Here is a 21296-nt window from a genome sequence, read left to right on the forward strand (position 1 = left end):
TCGAAATCAATGAAATGACGTTTTCAATTCTTAAGAAAGCACAAGTCCATAGGAAAAGTAAGTTCCCCTTGAAATAAAAATAAATGTATACTTTTATGTTATAAAATCAAAAAAAAATTCAACTTTTATTTTTTGTTAAGTAATTTTTACATTAAAATTAATAATGTTTTATTAATTATTATTCAGTCTTCTCCAGTTTTTTAGTAGTAAATAGGTTTATTTTTTGCCTTTCGACCTCAAAATGTTACATGTGTTAAGTGTGTAAGAGTTTCTGGGACTGTTAACTGCATGTTGTGCTTTCGTTTTGACTTCTTCCTTCATCTTGGTCTTCTTTTCTTCTCCCTTTTTCCAGAACCATACGCATCCACTCCGCTCCTCCTGCATCTCCCTTTAGCATTCCTCTGATCGTTGCATTTTCTCTTTTCAACTCCTTACAGTCTTCTCCAGTTTTTGTATGCGAGAGTGATTTAAAATAATTATGGTGTGCACAGGTGGTATATAATATAATAAATCCATTAAGTCCTTATATTTTAGATTCTGATTGGTCTCGTTTTTTTTCGTCCAAGTCGCATATTCCAATACATTTTTCGTGCATTTTATCTGTTTGCTGTAGTTTTAGTTGCGACTGCTTTATGTCCCGCAGACATTTACTTTGTAACGTGCAATTCATTTGTTATAAACAAATTATTAACAAATTGCTGAAAATTACAAGGGCATATCCGGAGACCCGTATGAATCCGTCAGCGGATCAAAAGTGAAATTTGAGATTAAATTGTTTATAACAAATTTATTGTACATTGATAATTAAACTGCTTCCTTGGTAATTAAACATAAAGCTGTGATCTCAAAAAATTGTATTGCACAATATTTTCCATATCCACTTGAAACTCACAATGGGACTTACGCCATTTTCAAAATAAACTTTTTCATCGCTTCATTAACCCTTAACTGGTATCTTGGGGTCGCTCCTGACCCCAGGCACGCAAAGTTCGCTGCAAAATTTTTGGTTGTCTAAGCTTGTAAACTGTTTTTCTAATTAATTTTATAATAATAGTTTAACTTTCTAGGTTTCTATTATTTTACACATTACCTAAGAACAAAATATTCATAGAGGTTGATTCAGGGTCGACTTTACAAATTTCTGTGTCCTTTTTTATTTGGGGTCTGCCACGACCCCAGTATACCAGCCACGTTTGCCAAAAACAGTATACCAGTTAAGGGTTAACTAGCACATTTTCGTTTTACAAAATTTTAATGATTTTAAATATCTTAGTAACAATTTGCTTCAGAATGAAAAGATCATGTAAAAATGTAACTATTAAGATAGCTAACTCAATTTTTTTGGAAAATGGACTTACGTTACTTTCAAAATAAATGGCTCATATTTTGCTGGAGTTTTATTTTGGTCACTCTAGGCCATCATCAATTTTTATTAATATTATTACGAATAATTTGTATTTATGAACGATATGCAATGCATTATAGATTTCATATGTTTTAATTAATAAAAACACATATGTAATAATTATATATTTTATTAACTACTTAGGGCATAAAATCGGTGTTGAGATTTACAAATAATAATTTGTGTAAAGTCTCTTCCGATAAATTACAGCGCGCCGCGCCTCCTATTACCCACAGTTCGCATTCCAGATATACTATAGTTCAATATTTATACCGTAACCAAAAAATATTCGCGCAATATATATTGGTTGCGCTGTAACCAAAATAAAATTCCCGCAATATATATTGGTTACGCTGTAACCAAAGTAAAATTTCCGCAATAGATATTGGTTATACCGTAATCAAAAAAAATTCTCATCAACGATAACGGGTATTGGTAACCGAAAAAAAATTCTGGTCATCGATAATGGTTATTCGTAACCGAAAACAATTTCCGTCGTCTATAACAGTTATTAGTGAGCAAAAAATATTTCCGTCGTCAATAATATTTAATTAGTGACCACAAAATAATTTCGGTCCACAAAAATGGTCATTAGTGACCAAAAAAATATTTCCGTTGACAATAATGGTCATTAGTGACCACAAAATAATTTCGGTCCACAAAAATGGTCATTAGTGACCAAAAAAATATTACCGGTGACAATAATGGTCATTAGTGACCAAAAAAATATTTCCGTTGACAATAATGGTCATTAGTGACCACAAAATAATTTCGGTCCACATAAATGGTCATTAGTGACCAAAAAAATATTTCCGTTGACAATAATGGTCATTAGTGACCACAAAATAATTTCGGTCCACAAAAATGGTCATTAGTGACCAAAAAAATATTTCCGGTGACAATAATGGTCATTAGTGACCAAAAAAATATTTCCGTTGACAATAATGGTGATTAGTGACCACAAAATAATTTCGGTCCACAAAAATGGTCATTAGTGACCAAAAAAATATTTCCGGTGACAATAATGGTCATTAGTGACCAAAAAAATATTTCCGTTGACAATAATGGTCATTAGTGACCACAAAATAATTTCGGTCCACAAAAATGGTCATTAGTGACCAAAAAAATATTTCCGGTGACAATAATGGTCATTAGTGACCAAAAAAATATTTCCGTTGACAATAATGGTTATCAGTAACCAAAACAAATAAATCTTAATATTTTTTAATCACTTAATTTTTCGGAAAATTTATGCAGTATTTAATGAAGACTGACTTCCATTTAAATAAAAACTACCTTTTTCTCAATGACTTTTTTCCAAATAATTAAAAAAAATAACTGTTATTTCTGGTCTCTGCTCTATTCGAAAAAGAATTTAAATAAAATTTGCCCAAAGAGCATCTAACTACATCATACACAGAATATTCCGACTGAAATAATTTTTAATCCAATTTGCTCGATGACAAAATATCGCAGGAATTACGCCGCCGCCATACCGCACTATGTATAGTAATGGTAAATGGTCGCTTACCGATGGAACTAGTGATCCGTAGTTGGAAGCAATGCGGTTTTCCCCATTTTGGTCTTTGCACAAATCACGTCATACGACTTCCAGTTGACGCGACCGTCGGATAGAAATGCTATTTTTAAGGATGAATTTCTGCATGACACAGTCACCCCTATCTCTGACGACGTTAAAATAATTCACCATTGTCAACGTTAGCTCACACTTGCTCGTAACGGGCCGAAAATATTCTTGGTTTTACAACGTCGAATTTATTGTTAATTGAACGCGTGTTTACCCGTTTAATTCGCGTTCCAATAATATGTTTCTGCGGGTACGTGTTGTAACGCCAGCATGTATATATTAAATGTCACGTTTATAGCGATGCGTTAAGTTCAGGGAATAGTGGCAAGGATGAGATGATATTTAAGGACCATTAAAACTTTGCCGAAGTTCCGTTCATGAATTGATCATAATCCACCGATGCGTCTCCTTCGTGATTAATCGCGTCTGCCGATCGCGGAAATTCGAAATAATCTGATCCATCGAAGGCACGAGGCCCCCACACTCGGCGGCGATTATTATTCGCGCGGGTAAGCTTCCCAGATGAATCGCGACTCAAGAAGGAAGCAAAAGGCTGGACCTGTGCTCTTTTAAGGTAACTTTACTTTAAATTCCATTTCGCCAGTAGTCATTAAGGGAGAGTTTTATAGTTCTGTAATTTCAAGAAGTACGAAGTAGGTATGTCCCCGGGGGAATGTTAAAGCCAACGTTGTAAACTTTGTGATCCGTGATGAATCACTTTCATTGCGTGGACAATCTTTTTTTGGAAGATAAAGAAAGTAAAGCGGAAATAGGAGGCTCCTTTCGAAACGGTGTGCTTCAATCAACTCTAACGCTTAGTAATTATGAACGGTAATTATTGTGATATTTTTGTTGCAATGATTTTTAATTTTGCTTTCGAAAAAATTCCAATAAATTGCAGAGATTTAAGTGACTAAGTTTAAATGAGTATGCAATCAGGAAAAAGTATGTATTAGTGTTCCTGATTTCTCAATATTTTTTATTTCTCGAGAAATCTGAAAGAAATATTGAAAAAATTATATTTTTGGAATTATGTTGATAATATTTATCAAAAACATAAGAAAACTTTAACTAAATGATTATTCTTGTCTAATTTATACAAAACTTGTGTAAATGAAAAAATAGATATTAAATATGATTGGGAAATTTATTTATTTAATACAAAATTTGTACAAAGCGAAACATTACTTTTTGGTTTTAAAATTTATTTTTAAATAGCACAATGCGTGTAATGTAGCGTCAGCGAATCTATTTCTTTTTTGTGGCAAAATCTGTTACTGTTATATTTTGACGTTTTATATATATATCTATCTTGGCTGTTAAATGAAAAAATGCATCTTTTGACCCTTTTGGAAGAAATTCTGGATCATGCAAAAATTTTATACGGGATACAATAGTCTTATCTCCTCTTTTCTATATTTCTTCTTTAATAGCCACAAGAAACTCGTTAGGTACTTAATTCAGTGTACAATTTTTCTAAATTTTTAAATAAGAATTTAAGAGCACCTTCAGCAGTTAATAATATCGAATCTTCTGTACTGTGATTTTCTATTGGAATTATAAACTAGTAATACATTCATTTACGAAAATAAATGAGATTTATAATATTTTTCCTAGACTTAAATTTCTTGAGAAATTATAGTATTTCTCGAGAAATAAGAAATTAGCAATTATAAAATTTCTCGAGAAAGCATTCTCGAGAAGGAACACTAGTATGTATAATAAAACTGTGTTTCAATAATCCTTCAGTTTTTTTAATTGTTCTGCTCAGTGTGTGCTTTGATTGATTTGATTAGTTATTTAAATTTTTTTTTTTTGGTATTCTATTTCATGACATTGCTACTCGCTTTCACTATCTTTGCGAAAATGTACTGTTAGGTACGGGAATTATTCTCCTACAACACTTTTCAACACGAAACATTTTCCTTTTCTGCAAGAACGTTTCATAATTTCAATAAGCATTCTATAATTCAATTCATTCCTTTTTTAGTAACAGAAATTAGCGAACATGATAAATAATTATTATTTGCCCGATGAATTTGTTTCATACAATTAAACCATACGTACATTATTCTATCTATAATAATTGGGATATTTAATGCATTTATTGTTGAACATATCGATAATATTATTTTTATCAAATTTGTTATGACTAAAATTTATTTTGTACGTAGAAATCGTGGAAAATATCATTCAGAATGCACGGCCAGAGACTAAATCACATTTTAATTAATCCATTTCGAGGACGATTAAAAACGAAAGTGCCTTCGAATAAAGGTAGGGTAGATCGGGGGCGGTAGTAAAAGGGGGGCGAATGTAACACGCTAAATATCTCAAAACATGTAATAGATATTAATACCAAGTTTGGATATATGATGAAAAATGACATTTGGAATACACGCATCTATGTTCTAGGGGTACAGATACGCAATGGACATTGATAGTGCACAAAATAACTTTTCGATACCCTAAAGTAACTTTTTCGTAATGACTTAAAACTGTAATATAAACACTGCCTTTGCAAGAATGTGTTTTTACGATTTTTTAGTCTGTAATTGGACCTTTTTTAAATTAGTACCGATCGTTACTTAGAACTTTTATGCGTCTTGTTAGTCAAAATTTATAATTGAAGTTTAAAACCATGGTCGGGGGCGTTTGTAACATCGGCAATCGGGGTTGGTTGCACCGCAATAGAACCGAATAGTGACAAAGAAGGACAATAGTATTGTCTTGTTTGCATGGAACCCTATAGCATAGCACAAGCAAACCAAAAGAAAAATAGGTGCAATCACGGTGTAATAGACAGGTGTTCCGACTCTGTACCTTTTACCCCAGCGATTTTGTGTGCAGATTTCTGTTTAGTTCCCCTGGCCGCCGCGAGCGGCGTCGTGACTTAGGCGGCATATACATATGTGTTAATGAGATTGTGGTAGTAGAGATTTTATTGGTATTACTGGGCTTGCCAGAAAAATCCTACGCGTAATGGAGGGGGAACATGCCGCGCATGCGCGTGATGACGCTGTCATTTGAGTGAACCATGGCGTCGATTGGTTTGACGTCACGGGGTCATCACGCGCATGCGTGGCGTATTCCCCTTCCACTACGAGTAGGAATTCCATACCAGGCCTGTATATATATGTAAATGCCTTTACAACTGCTATGAAATCTGGTGGCCGCCCGAAGAACTAGGACGAAAAAGTCACATATTCTGAACAGGTGTCGAAACACCTGTCTATTACACCGTGGTTGCAATATACTGAATGTAAGGATTGAGCAGATGAAGAATGCACCTGCCAAAACGTGTTTTATTTCTGCCACAACTGCGATACCACATAATTGGTTATAGATTTTACTTTTTTCATTTATTATTATAATTTAAATCAATATATATTTTAATTTTGTAAAGTTAAATTTGTGCTACTATCGACTGCATTCAGTGTTGCAACCGACCCGAGGTCAGGAACGGTTGTAACACTTTACACTAGGGCGGAGCGATAGTGTATAGGCGGAAATTTAAATTCGAATTTTCAGTTGGCCTGGGTGCGGGATAGTTGTTTTTTGATTTACCATACACAATTGTAAACAAATTTTGAAAAAATATTCATGTCTGCAGGTTCCTTTTTCTCCTAAAGGTGATTATATAATCATACTATATAGGCGAAAATTTAAATTTGAATTTTCAGTTGGCCTGGGTGCGGGATAGTTGTCTTTTGATTAACCAAACACAACAGTAAAAAAAAATTGTAAAATATTCATGTCTGCAGGTTCCTTTTTCTCCTAAAAATGATTATATGATTATATGATCATTTCTAGGAGAAAACGGAACCTGCAGACATGAATATTTTTCCAAAATTTTTTACAGTTATGTTTGGTTAATCAAAAGACAACTATCCCGCACCCAGGCCAACTGAAAATTCAAATTTAAATTTTCCGCTCCGCCCTACTTAACACGCTTCTCATTTGTTATTAATAACTTGGATTTAGAGACGCGGTAGCGTCTCGACGCCAAGTACAGGAAAGACACCCTGTATATGTCGACTGTCGCTACCGCTATCATTTACTCGTCGCCGGGCTATTCCAACCTAACCTGAAACTTATTTCATTAATATCTCATCACGCCTGCAATATTTCCTAAATTTAAAGGCATTTTTCTGATGTAAAGCGCATGTAAGCTTTCGAATAAGACCAATTTCAATAAAATCGGTCCGCGCATAACAGAGATATCATAATATCGGCTCATGGATCAGTCGGAAATTTTAAGATTTTTCTTCGTCTTCTCCAAGAAATTTTTCGTCAACATAATACGTATACGCGTTACACGCACACCTTCAGCCAAAAAGGAACAACCACACGTTTCATTCGTCAATCGCTATCTTCACTATGCAATCTACTCCAAATTTTGACAGCTTACCGTCAAGTTATAACCAAGTTATAAACGTGTTTTTACAAATATACACATAAATGAATTTCTTTTTAATTTAAATGATAAAAACCAATTTAAACCAATTCTACCAATCCAATTGTCTTGAAGCTTCGCAGGCGTGCGTAGTTTGGATGACAATACAATATATTTAAAAAAAAACTCCGAGAGGATGAAAAAATTATCCAGTCATCAATTAATAATATAATAATAATTTATAATATTGAAAATTATCTGAAGTCATTCTCTATGCAAATTATCTTTGTAAGAAGACGTGAGATCTCCATAAAAAACTTGAGAAAAGTAAAAAAATTACGCCAAGTACATGAAATCAAATAAATCACAAAAAATAGAAGATAATAATAATTATAAAATAAAAAAAGATGTGAAATCAAAATGAGCTGCACGTGCATAAAGGTAATGATAAATACAAGTAAATATTTTAATACGAATAAACATTTTATACAAAATACTTGGCGCTGCGTCCCGAATTGGTGCCGCTAAACTGAATAAATTATGTATAAATTGCATTAATCTTTTTCTTTCTTTCTTGTGCGTGCGTTCATGAATGTGTGTATGTGTGCGTGCGCATATGCTAGGTATGACATTAGAATTAAATATAAAATAAATCTGACTGCGTTTCTAACATGTATATGTATATGTTTATGTATTTTAGATTCTAAGGGAGTTAATATAAATTATTAATACGAGGACAATTAACATTTTTTCTGTTTCGCAGCGCCAAGTATTTTGAATAAACTGTTTATTCGTATTAAAATATTTATTTGTATTTATCATTACCTTTATGTCCTGCAGCTCATTTTGATTTCACATATTTTTTTATTTTACATTTATTATTATCTTCTATTTTTTGTGATTTATTTGATTACATGTACTTGGCGTAACTATTTTACTTTTCTCAAGTTTTTTATGGAGCAATTACTTGACACAAAGCGAAACTGTTGTGACTCTATGATGTCAAATAAGTAATATTTCCGTATAAGAGTTTTTATTGTAAATGTAGTTGTAACAGTTCCTGCGTAATCGTATTCCAATGTCAAAGTGTTACTACCGCCCCCGGTCTACCCTAATTGATAAACAGCAGAATCAATTCTTCATCGGGTACCGATTACTAATTCCAAAGCACAACTAAACCACGCACTCGCGGTTCTTATTCATACCTACACAACCGGCTGAAAATATCAATGAATATAAAAAGCTCGTTGCGCTATTTTGCATATATATTGCGAAATCACAGAATCCGATTGTGTTGAGATAGATGAATATAAATATGAATGAATGATTAATAATGAATATTTAAATCAAATCGGTCACATAACGATTGAGCGCAGTTACTGCATTCTTAATCACTCCATTTTCCTTCGCGTGCTTGCCGTTCCAAACCGATTTAACAAATCGAGCGTGGGTGCGCATCTACGAGTTTTTCAACGGTACGTTGTACATAAGCATTGCATCATTAATACTGGTGCGCTCAGTGCTGTTTCAACCGCAAGTATTGTTGCTCGAATTTTACATGTCACTTCGTTATATACACAAATCATTCTCCCGTAAAAAGGGAAAGCATTTGTAAAAGTTCGTCAAAACCTTGATGCCGAATTCGCGTTAATTTGCCTGCCTACAATTAATTGTACTATGATTCATTGTTGGCAGTATAATCTCGGAAAGTAAGCTTCTTCCTGAAGATTTAAGTCGAAAGAGTAGCGTAAAGTTTCTGCAAACCAGTCTCCGTTTTCTAGAAAACTTTCTTTATTCTTCACCCCCAAAAAAAAAAACTGAAAATCTGTTGGGTGTGCGTGCAGTTGGTTAAAAAGTAATAAAAGATATTCCATTACAGAGCACACCCTGCTTGTTGCGTTCCAAATTCCAAATAGTGTCGCTAGCTGTTAAATTAGAACTATGACAGAAATGCATGCAGCAATATCGATGACACTTTTAACAATTTCCGCATTAATAATTAACGAAACTTAAATGCTATCTTTTCATAGATACTTATTCCGAACGGATGTTCGAAGCAATTTTTCTAAATATAAAATATCACACTGCCAAAATTTATTCCGCCCCCTCGATTCTTTCAGAATTTCGATTCGCTTGAAAAGCGCAGAATCACTTTTGTAAACACGATTTTGCATTTTGAAAAAAATGCCTGAAAATCCGTCCCGTATGTTGGCAGATAGCTGCGCAAAATTCAATTTGCCCTGCCAATAATCGAGCATCATTCCTATACGAAGATAAACATTTAATTTCGTTTATTTACCAATGAAAAAAATTGAAATCGTTGGCAACGGACACTGTACGAGAAGAACGATTTTTTCTATTACTACTGAACATTCACCCCACGACGCGACGTCGGCCAATAAAACAATCAATCGACGTTTCAAGACACGAATTTCCTTTATATGATTCTGGTCCAATAAAACTGTTCGCAAATATACAGAATTCCTTCGTATCCCGTTGGAACTTTGCGTCGAGCATAGAATTGCACGATGTATTCAGAATGATTATTCTCGAAACGAATAACTGATTTGCATAAATTATAGGAATTTATGAGAAAGGGGTGCTTAGATTTCAGCGGAGAAATTATAAAACAGTACGACGTACGACAAATATCGACGCGACACTTTGTCGTCTCAGAAATCACTTGGAACCACTTTTTAACATTACACTTCTAACATCGAGGTGAAGTAACTCCTCCGAGATTTGTGCAGAAATATTTCACACGTTCAATGTCCGGGTTGAGGAAGAAGTAGCGTTATTTTAGCACGTGAACTTTCTGCATGGAGGAGTGCGATTCATCCCTCGTCTTTCAAATTAATTTCACAATTATTATACGCGCCGTTGCACGCCGAATAATTCATTTTTAATTGGTAGATTAATTTCTGCTTAATTAGCGAAGATGCTGCGCTGTTGTTCCACTTGTAAATTCTAATTCCGGGGACGTGCTTTGAAGTTTCAGGTAGTAACACTCAACGATTACATCGGCACAAGTAGTCGCGGTCGACGCTCGAAGCGGCCAGCGGATAGGGAAGCGCACGCGACGGGTCCTGGCCGCCAACTGAATCCAGGACTAGTTGGTACTGGTTCGGGCGACTGCTCACCTCTCTAGCCTGACCAATCGTCAGCGAGCCGTAAATCTTCCCTCCTTATGTCGTTCTCATATTTACATAACGACCAGTTTACCACCGACACGATAATTGTTTCCCCAAGAATTAGCCTAAAGTACAACAGCGGAAACCAAAATTACGGCCAGCGTCAACTTTTCGTCGAAGCAGCGGAGAGTCGTGCAGTAACGACCGCTTTAAGTTTCCTTGATATATCTTGGGGTAGAGTGGATAAAAATCAGAAATTCAAAAACGTGTTTGTAGTATAGGTGGAACTTAATAAGAGGAGGGAAATTATTTCTATGAAATTTAATAATAAGAATTGATAATTCGCAAAAGCAAAAAAGTTGTAATTTCTAGGAAACGAAAAATTGTTGTCCAGTATAGACCAGCTATTAAATTAGTAGATTTTTAGGTTTAAATGAGTAACAGTGTTAATAAAGAGGCATTTAATTGGTACAATACAAGATTCTTTTCAAATTTTAATTGTACAAACATCGCAAGTATAATAATTAATATTCTCCTGATCTGTGCTCAACCTTCACATTCGGTACACTGCACCCAATCTTTGTCAAATGATTCCTTGCAAACAGAAATGGGCAAAATTTTATTTATATAAAATTTCGAATAACGAATAAAAAGATTAACTTTATTCGTCGAATAAATTCTCGTCGAATAAAAAAGTTAACCCTTCGTTGACACCCTGGGTGTGAGCCATCCATAAGTTGACTTTGACGCTACGCATCTTTTACATAACCTAGAATTTCGGATTAGTGGCGCCATCTAGTGCCAGATTGAAAAGTTTACTACACTTTAACACTATTATTCAAATGTAGCAAGTGTTAATTATTGTCCTGGGGTGGTTGGTAGCAGGATATGGGTGTGAACCACCCATGTGTGTCAGAGTCGTTGGTTTTGGGTGGTAAAAAAGTATCGTGCTCTTGGGTGTTTTCGCTCGCATTTATCGTAAGTATACCTTAGAATGATACCGTATACTGGGGCAAAACCGTATACCATACTTATTTCTGAAAAGAAATGAACGATGCCCACCCGCGTTTGGCAATTGTTTTCCGCCATATTGAACTGTTAGTCAACAGATCCTCGTGGAAATATAATAAATTTAATAATTCGCTGGAGCGTATGTAAATATATAAGCTCCAGCGAATTATTAAATTTATTATATTTCCACGTGCTGTGATCTTATTTTCGACTGTACTTCAAGTGGACTATATAGTGTTCTGGTAATTAGAAGGTAAGTTACAAGATGATATCTGTTAACAGTATCTACTTCTATTACATTTTGATGATGGTGGCCGATTGTTGCCATTTTCATATTTAGCTGTAACCAAAAGCGTGGGTTCCTACGCCATGGGGTAAAACCGTACACCGAACGTAGTGTTCCATTTTTGTTTAAAGGTGTCAGCAAGATGCCACGTAATTATAAAAGAAACAGTCAGATTAAAACAATTATTATTTTAATAAATTAAAATAATAAATTAAAATAATACATCAAAGCTATTTTGCAATTAATTAATTATATATATTAGTTTCCGACGTTTCGATCTTGGTTTAGATCATCTTCAAGGAAAGTTAAAAACATACATAAAATACTGCGTATGTTATTGAAAATTAGTCACCGTGTTCTGGAACAACGTGTGACTCGCGAGTCGGTTGGAATAAGACTAAGGTAAACCGTGAACAACACATCTGCTTTTAGAAGGTGAAAAAGGGGTGAATACCGTTGACAGTTATAAACATATCTAAAACCCCCGAAATTCAAAAATTTCAAAAAACATTTTTTGACAGTTATAAACATATCTAAAACCCCCGAAATTCAAAATTTTCAAAAAACATTTTTTGACAGTTATAAACATCTAAAACCCCCGAAATTCAACATTTTCAAAAATTTTTTTTTGAATTTCGGGGGTTTTAGATATGTTTATAACTGTCAAAAAATGTTTTTTTTTTAAATTTTGAATTTCGGGGGTTTTAGATATGTTTATAACTGTCAACGGTATTCACCCCTTTTTCACCTTCCAAAAGCAGATGTGTTGTTCACGGTTTACCTTAGTCTTATTCCAACCGACTCGCGAGTCACACGTTGTTCCAGAGCACGGTGACTTATTTTCAACAGTTATAAACATATCTAAAACCCCCGAAATTCAAAATTTTCAAAAAACATTTTTTGAATTTCTGGGGTTTTAGATATATTTATAACTGTCAACGGTGTTCACCCCTTTTTCACCTTCTAAAGCAGATGTGTTGTTCACGGTTTACCTTAGTCTTATTCCAACCGACTCGCGAGTCACACGTTGTTCCAGAGCACGGTGACTTATTTTCAATAGCATACGCAGTATTTTATATATGTTTTTAACTTTCCTTGAAGATGATCTAAACCAAGATCGAAACGTCGGAAACTAATATATATAATTAATTAATTGCAAAATAGCTTTGATGTATTATTTTCATTTATTAAAATAATAATTGTTTTAATCTGACCAATCCAGTGCGCCAATACCATTGTAGTTATAAAAGAGACACTATCAGGCAAGCAATTAAACCTAAAGAAAATAACGTCGTTCATTCGATGAAGGTTTCGGCCAATCGCGTAATAAATTGTTGTCACGTGACAGCCAGACAGAGAGCACACCTGTCAAGGCAAACGTAACGTCAATGACTCATAACCTGCCAACTGTCAAATAAGGTAAGTTGTCAAAAATTTTGAAATAGGACACTGAATTATTGTCTCAATTAACAAGGTAAGTCGCCAAAATCTTTTAATAGACTATTTATGTAGAGTTTATAGAAACGAAGGGGACACAAGGGCTTCGATAGAAATGAAGGGGATGCACAGGCTTGGAGGTTGTCCACAGAAGGTTAGATAGACAGAGAAGCATCTTCTTTCCCACAAGTTCCTGGAAATTTATCAAATAAGGTAAATCGACAAAATTTGTGAAAAGACATAGCATTAAGAATTAAGAAAATTATGGCGGATTGCTTGCAATGTAGAGTAAGTCACACCAGTGAAGAAAGTACTCTGAAAACACATCTCCCTTGATTTTTTTCAATCTTTTGTGAAAGACATTCGTAATACTTTCAAATCCACAGTAGTTGCCACTCTATTCATTAATTTTATTAGTTTCCCATTAATAATGTTTTAACTCACCAATAAACATACTAAATCAATTTTATTCTAACACCAATAAATTGCGCGTCAATAATATTGGATCTCTTCGTTCATTTTCGCTGAATTACCATTAGCATTTAAATTTCCGGCAGCAAGACTTTCTGCCATACGCTCTCACTTCCTTCGGACACATCTTGTAGTCTCTACACTTACTATAGCAAAGGGCCACTCTATTTCTATATAAGTTCTACGTTAAGTTGTAAGTAAAATGTGGATTTTATATTTTTACAGATAATCGAAGCAGAAGATGATGCAGTGTGATCTACGTCGGAGAAAAAAATTTATTGTGACATAGTATTATATTAATTAAACGATTTTATTCAGCTTCGATCTGAAAACTCAAATTTAAACCAATTCCGCCAATCCAATTGTCATGAAGCTTTGCAGGCGTGCGTAGTTTCGATGACAATAAAATATATTAAAAAAAAAAATTAAACCTAAGGGGGTGTAAAAATTATCCAGTCATCAATAAACACTACAAAATGTGTGAAATCTCCACAAAATTACCTTTTTAAAAAAAAGGTACAAAAAGTGCGCCAATTATACGCGCGCGCGCAGACGAACGAAAAAAAAACTGTCGTAAATTTATTAATGTGCTGTATTCAGCTTTACAAAATTAATGATATCCAAAAATTGCGCCAATTATAACAATGGCTATTTATACAAACAAAAAATGTATTAAATAATATTAAGCGAATTTTTTTTATTTTATACAAATAAATATTTCAATAGCAATAAATATTTTATTCAAAATACTTGGCGCTGCGCTCCGAATTGGTGTTGCTAAACTGAATAAATATGTATAAATTGCATTAATATTTTTCTTTCTTTCTTGCCTCTGTGGTGTCTTGCCTTGTTTTATTTATTAACCAAGACAATTAACATTTTTTTCGGAGAGCAGCGCCAAGTATTTTGAATAAAATATTTATTCGTATTAAAATATTTATTTGTATAAAAATACATCTGCTTAATATTATTTAATACACTTTTTTCTTTGTATAAATAGCCATTGTGATAATTGGCGCAATTTTTGTATAGCATTACTTTAGTAAAGTTAAATATAGCACATTAATAAATTTACGACAGTTTCCTTTCGTCCTTCTGCGCGCGCGCGCGCGCGTATACCTGGCGCGGTTTTTTGTACTTTTTTTTAAAAAAAGGTAATTTTGTGGAGATACGTATTACAATACACAGCACCATGGCTTACAATTTACGGTCTCGTACGGTCGTACAAGCTATTGTACAAAACGATGAAGAAGAGGAATATGGCGGTGTAACGTCGGATGCGGAAGAGAACCATGTATCTGAACATTCAGATGAAGATTATGAAACAGAAGATTCCAACGACGAGGACACAGAAAGGGCGACTGAAGAACAGCGAGTCGTAGAATCACGCGCACGTGGTAGACCTGTTTCCATTTTACGAGGAAAAAATAGATTTGCTTGAAATACACGGTTTCGAACGCGAACTTCAGGAAGAAACATTCACGAACAACAAGATGAAATTGTGCCTGGTCCTAAAGACGAAGCGACAAATTGCAATGCGCCGGTCGAATTTTGGAAAATACTTTTGAATGAAAATTATAATCGAGAAAACCAATAACAAAATTGATATCAACAGACGCGGTGGCGTCTGGAAGCTAATTCCCCCTTCCCCTCTACCCATAGGCACACTGAGCGACCATGTTTCTATACACGAAGGATAGCGAAATTGACAGGTCGTCGGAATTATTTCAGCCTTATTATCTTATTTTATGACATAGTGCCGGTGTTTTTACATGATTAAGGGGAGGTTCTGGTCTAGAGCCCCAAAAAATAGGTGATATTTAGGAATTAATTAAAGGAAAACTACTATATATAATTTAATGGGACTTGTTGCATTGTATTAAGGATGTCTTATGTTATAGAAATATATTTTTTGTTTTATAATTAATCAGTGCAAACAGCCCTGGGGAGTCGTTAAAGTTAAGGCGTCAAAAAATTGATCCAAATCGGTGGGACCTGTATCTGTAAAAGTTATTATCCGATTCGACTGAAACCTTTTTTATTTTGAAGTTTATTCTTTTTTCTAGGGGGTGAACTAAAAAAAATTACAAAAATTACATTTTTTTTAGAAAATAACGACACTTCACGTTTGAAATCACTTTTCCCTGTATTTTTCGTCCTTTCAACGCCTTTAAAAATTATAAATTTTCAACTTTTTGTAATTTTTTTAGTCCCCCCCCCCCTAGCCAAAAGAATAATCTTCAAAATAAAACAAGTTTCAGTCGAATCGGATAATAAGTTTTGAAGATACAGGTCCCACCGTTTTGAGAACACTGTTTCGAGAAAAACGCATTTGAAGTTTTACGTGAGCGCCGAGTAGCCGGTTGTGACCCATGTATTTGCCGCGACTCAAATGCCTACAACTTGGGGAATTTTACGAATTTCAACAAATCCTTTTAAACCCGTATTCCTAAAAGATTGAACATTCGAAAAATGGTATAAAAAAATCGACATTTAGACCAGAACCTCCCCTTAAAGTTTTACGTGAGCGCCGAGTAGCCGGTTGTGACCCATGTATTTGCCGCGACTCAAATGCCTATAACTTCGGGAATTTTACGAATTTCAACAAATCCTTTCAAACCCGTTTTCCTAAAAGGTTGAACATTCGAAAAATGAAATAAAAGAAAAATCGACATTTAGACCAGAACCTCCCCTTAAGCGAATCATTTTTTTTTTCGAACCCATATGTCGTTTTACTTAAAGTATCAAGCTATTTGTCTAAAAGATACAAGATTTATTCTGAATTAATAGTTATGAAAATGATACTTTTAGGATTACGAGTTATGACGTCACGCTTTCCTCCTCCACTTGACGCCAGTAGGTGTCGCCTCGAAAGCATAATTTATAAATGTCACTTGGCTGTCATTCAATAACCCTTTAATTCACGGAAAAAGTTCTCGCGCAAAGATTGTGAAATCATCCTTGCTAATTCCAATTGTACCTTTAATTCACGAAAAATATTAAAAATTGGTGGTAGTCAACGGCGGCGCGCGATACACTGCCGCTCAGCGCCACACAATCGCTTAACGCGCGTGACTACCACTGTCGACGCCGCACGTTTTGCCAAACTATTTCGCTTCTGTATTGAAAACGAAACCTGACTTACCACTTCTGTTGATGGTTCCCGAAGGAAAAATATCTGCCGCGTCGCGTGGAGCAGTCAGATTTTCTCCTAGACCCTTAGTTTTGGAAATAAATTTAAAAATATCTGCAAAAGTGGGTGCATTTCGGGTGTTCTTTTCCCTTTAATCATTGTTTAAACATATTTAATTATTCATAATACACCAATAACTTATATCGCTGTATTCGGGAGGGTTTATAGAATAATTTCACGCAACAAGCAACCGAATAACTATTATTGTTTGAACACAAACGATGTTCAAATTTGAAAATTTGCAGTTTTTTTTCAAAATCGAATTTCTCAAAAACTGAGGGTGATGGCGATACACGGTTTGCGGATTCGTTTTCAGCGCACAAAAATCTGTAAGAGACGGCTATTGAATGTTACAGAACAGAAAAAAAAATTCATTTTGTTGGACAGTGATATCAACGTATACGTTTAATGCCACAGAACATCGAGAGCAATGGAGTAAACAATACGACCCCGAAATAGCTTATAGAGAATTGTGATTTTCATTTGTTAATACAAATAAAGTGTTAATATCTGGTCGAAGAAGCGAGAACTAAGTAGCTTTGGTCGGCACTGTAAGCTGGTCGGTACTGCACGACTCTCCCCTAAGCTTAGTTCGCGAAATTTCAACCCAATGCTTTCTATTGACGAAAGTACTATATTCTAATGATTCATAATAATATTTCAACTCCATCCCACACGGGGTGTATAGCACCCCATGAGCAATTTTCGAGTTCAAATGCCGCCCCTTCCAAAGAGGACTTATCGCCAAAGCCAAAAGAAAAATCGCCGTTTTCCACAACCGTGGAAAATCGCTCCTTTTCCACTACAAATTTCATCATATCAAAATTTACATTTCCAGAGAAGACTATTACAGCATGATTGTATGAGTGTTACGAATGTACCTACAATTATCACTGAAAAGTTAAAAGATTCAAGAATGCGAAAATGGTAACTCAAAAAAAAAACGCTGGCGTGCAGTGAACCCCATGTGATCAATTTGTGATTACAAGAAGGTGTGACCACGAAGAGTTAAGAGTACCGTAAATATTATAATGAAATATAATTGTGAGAAAAGGAGATTCGAAAATGCTTGGTTTGCACGATAAATGCCAATTATTGCGGACAAAAGAAAGATACTGTTTGAAGTATATTCTGAAAGCAGAAGGCGGATTAAATGGTAGCTAGAGTTGCTTGTAAAAATCCATACCTAAATGACAGCAATGAAAAACAGGATTTGCAATACGCCATAGAATTTCTTTGCGAATGGGAAACGTGATGAATGGAGGAGTGATTTTTCAAAAAGACGTATTTTCGCATAGAAGAAATTTTCAATAACCGCAAAAAAACTGTGGTACCTACGTTTATTAGAAAAAATCTTTTTCTTTTTTATTAATAAATATACGTATATTTTATTTTTCCATCTGATAGCGGTAATGTTTTAAATTTAGTTATTTACAAAACCGTTTGCAAATAAGCTCTTTTGATGGAAGGTATACGAAATAAGCTCTTTTGTATAAGAGCATTTGGAAATAAGCCCTTTTCTTATAAGCACAATTGAAAATAAGTCCTTTTGTAATGTACACATTACTTTGCTCGACTTTATAAAAAAGTGCAAACAACTAAACTTGAAAGCTTTCAAACGCTCGACAAGTGGAGTGATCACAAAGATTAGGAATTTCTCAGAAAAAATTTTTTAACAAAAAACTGTATTGCACAGAAAATCCCAACAGAATCGATTATTTTTGCAAAAATAATGTGCAACTAATTACAAACACTTGTACAAAACTCTTTATTTTCAAAAATATATTCTTTAATTTAATAGTTGCTATATAAGAATAATTACTTTGCCCTCAGTTATGGCATCTCATTTCGAATTTTTAACAAAAAACTGTATTGCACAGAAAATCCCAACAGAATCGATTATTTTTGCAAAAATAATGTGCAACTAATTACAAACACTTGTACAAAACTCTTTATTTTCAAAAATATATTTTTTAATTAACTAGGTGTATTACATTGATCTATAACATTAATAATACTCTTGTTTCAATATCAGCTACCTGTTTTGTTTTAATATCGTGTGACTAACATTATTTTAGCAATAATAGTAATTATTTATATAATGCATTCCACTCGTTTAGAATTATATTTAAAAATCTAGTACTATGAATGCAAATTGCAAGCAATAAATTAACTAAATAGTAATCACTAGTAATTCGGAAGGTTTTAGTTTCATGTTTTAATTTCTTTAAAACTGTAGTTCAAATAAACCTTTCACATGACCAGGAATGATTTTATATAAAATCTTTTATACGTAGATTACCATAAACATTAAGAATTAACATTAAGAATTCTTTCTTGCAAAATTATTGTCGTTTAGACTTTATACTAAGATTAGATATTGTTCTCTAACTTGAGGCGCAAAAGGATGGATCTAGATTATTGATTTCACTAATAATAGCGCTTTGAAATTATGACTTATTATTCTGCAATTCTAGAGGAAGGGAATGTGCCATTGTCTTACGTCGCGACTTAACACGGTAAGAACATTAAAGTCAATTTGTAACTGTCGCTTTATTCAACAATCAGCTCCACTTCTCGAGAGTGCCGCAGTATCTTTGAGAAATTCTCCATATTGATGGACACGAGTATGGAAGCTGCAAATACTTCTACACTTAACCCTGAAGCCTTTCAATCGTCCTTAGAGTCGATTAAAATTTATTTACTTATTTATATAACGGAAACCATTTTTATATGATAAATAGGAACAATGTACTTAACCCTTCGTGGATCACACCTTATAATCACAAATTGGTCACACGAGGTTCACCCCAGCGTCATTTTTGAGTTAACATTTTCGTATTTTTGAATCGTTTAATTTTTGGCTGATAATTGTACATTCTTAATACTCATACAATCATGCCCTAATAATCATTTTCTAGAAATGTAAGTTTAGATATGAACAAATTTGTAGATTGAAAAAATAGTTGTGGAAGAAAATATTTGTTTGTCTAAAATTTACAAAATTTTTAAATTTCAATATTAAGGTGAAAAAGTTTACAGAAATATTGGCGAGGAAAAAAAATTGCTTGGGATGCGATACACCCCGTGCCACCACGAAGGGTTAATACAGGGCAATGCGTGTTTACAACTATAAGTGTAAGGTAAGTTCGGGTAATAAGGCCCACCTAATGTTCTATAATTTTTTTAAAAATAACTTGTGCATATTTTTGAAAACTTTTTTTTTATAGAAATCTATGGACATTAAACTATACACTGTATTATTTGTAACAATATATGAACACAACAAATACGGAAATTAATAGGATTTTAAAACCTTGTAAACGGGTTTTATTTCCTGTAGTGCAGGTAATAAGGCCCACCTATTTAATATGTACAATTCGGGCAAACAAAGACATCTTCGACCTCAGGTGTGAGCCCAACGCATTCCTCGTGTATCCAAGTGAGGCACATGACACACTGTCGCATATCTGTCTTGAATGTAGTTCTGCATAATTTGCAAAACCAATTGTCTGCAGAGTTGCAGTCCACGTTTTCTCTGGAGGTGGATGGCGTGGACTCTTGTTCAGACAATCTTGTCTTTTTTCTTCTGGTTGAAGTGACACGTGCTTTGGAGCTCTTCTCAATATCGTTCCTGCTTTGGAAGGGGTCTCTGGTTACTTCCTGAGCCTTAAAGGCCACTTAAGGGGGTATACCCGTTTGAACCCTCGGAAAATGTGTACATTTTTTGGAGTTTTTTACAAGTCAACGGCTCGATGAAGATTTCCGGTTTTTTTACTATCTTTACATAGTATTATGAACTACTTAAAAAAACAGTTTCAGTTAAAAAACTATTGTTTTTCGGAAGGTAACCCGACATACATGAAAATGGTTACTCCTACGAAAAAAACTCATACCACCTTTTTTGTAGAGAATTTCCTTAGCTATAAATTATATAATAACTAATTTTATCGCAAAACTGCTAGATAACGAGATATTCGCGAAAAACTGTTGTTTTCTTCAACCCTCTGTAAAAATTTTAGCGGCGGTCGGATCGATGGGGACTTTTGACATATCGTTCAAAACGACCAAATAAATACCCATACCAAAATTTAGCTTGCTGGTAATTATTCCGTAGACTAGGTAGATTTCCGTCTAATTTCACTGGACTATTCGGGCTAGAGCACACTTTTCGATTTAATTATGTCAATTTAGCTGGAACACAGTACATAATTGTTTTACTATGCTGAGTGGATCGAATATGTTAGATTTTTGTTTTCCTCTAGTTTTACAAAATTCACTAAAGTGAATGTCATTCGAGAAGGGAAACAATGTCACAAATCACGTGTCCGAACTTTTCAACAGCAGAAACAAATATTTTATTTTTGCCAAGACAGTA

The 21296-nt window shown here is 34.2% G+C and overlaps 1 protein-coding gene and 1 long non-coding RNA gene across 2 annotated transcripts in view; one reads left to right on the forward strand and one right to left on the reverse strand.

The window, feature by feature from the left end:
- The window catches only part of LOC143378497 (cholecystokinin receptor type A), a 222906-nt gene extending 219153 nt beyond the window's left edge, over window positions 1-3753 (reverse strand). The window contains exon 1 of the mRNA XM_076830295.1: window positions 2937-3753. The gene's annotated coding sequence lies outside the window, so the exon portion shown is untranslated. The remainder of the gene's footprint in view (window positions 1-2936) is intronic.
- Window positions 3754-13476: 9723 nt separating this feature from the next.
- Window positions 13477-21296, forward strand: part of LOC143378569 (uncharacterized) — a 123903-nt gene continuing 116083 nt past the window's right edge. Inside the window, exon 1 of the long non-coding RNA XR_013088299.1 lies at window positions 13477-14241. This is a non-coding gene — a long non-coding RNA (uncharacterized LOC143378569). The remainder of the gene's footprint in view (window positions 14242-21296) is intronic.

The sequence above is a fragment of the Andrena cerasifolii genome, chromosome 2, assembly GCF_050908995.1.
Source record: "Andrena cerasifolii isolate SP2316 chromosome 2, iyAndCera1_principal, whole genome shotgun sequence".
Taxonomy (NCBI): Eukaryota; Metazoa; Arthropoda; class Insecta; order Hymenoptera; family Andrenidae; genus Andrena; species Andrena cerasifolii.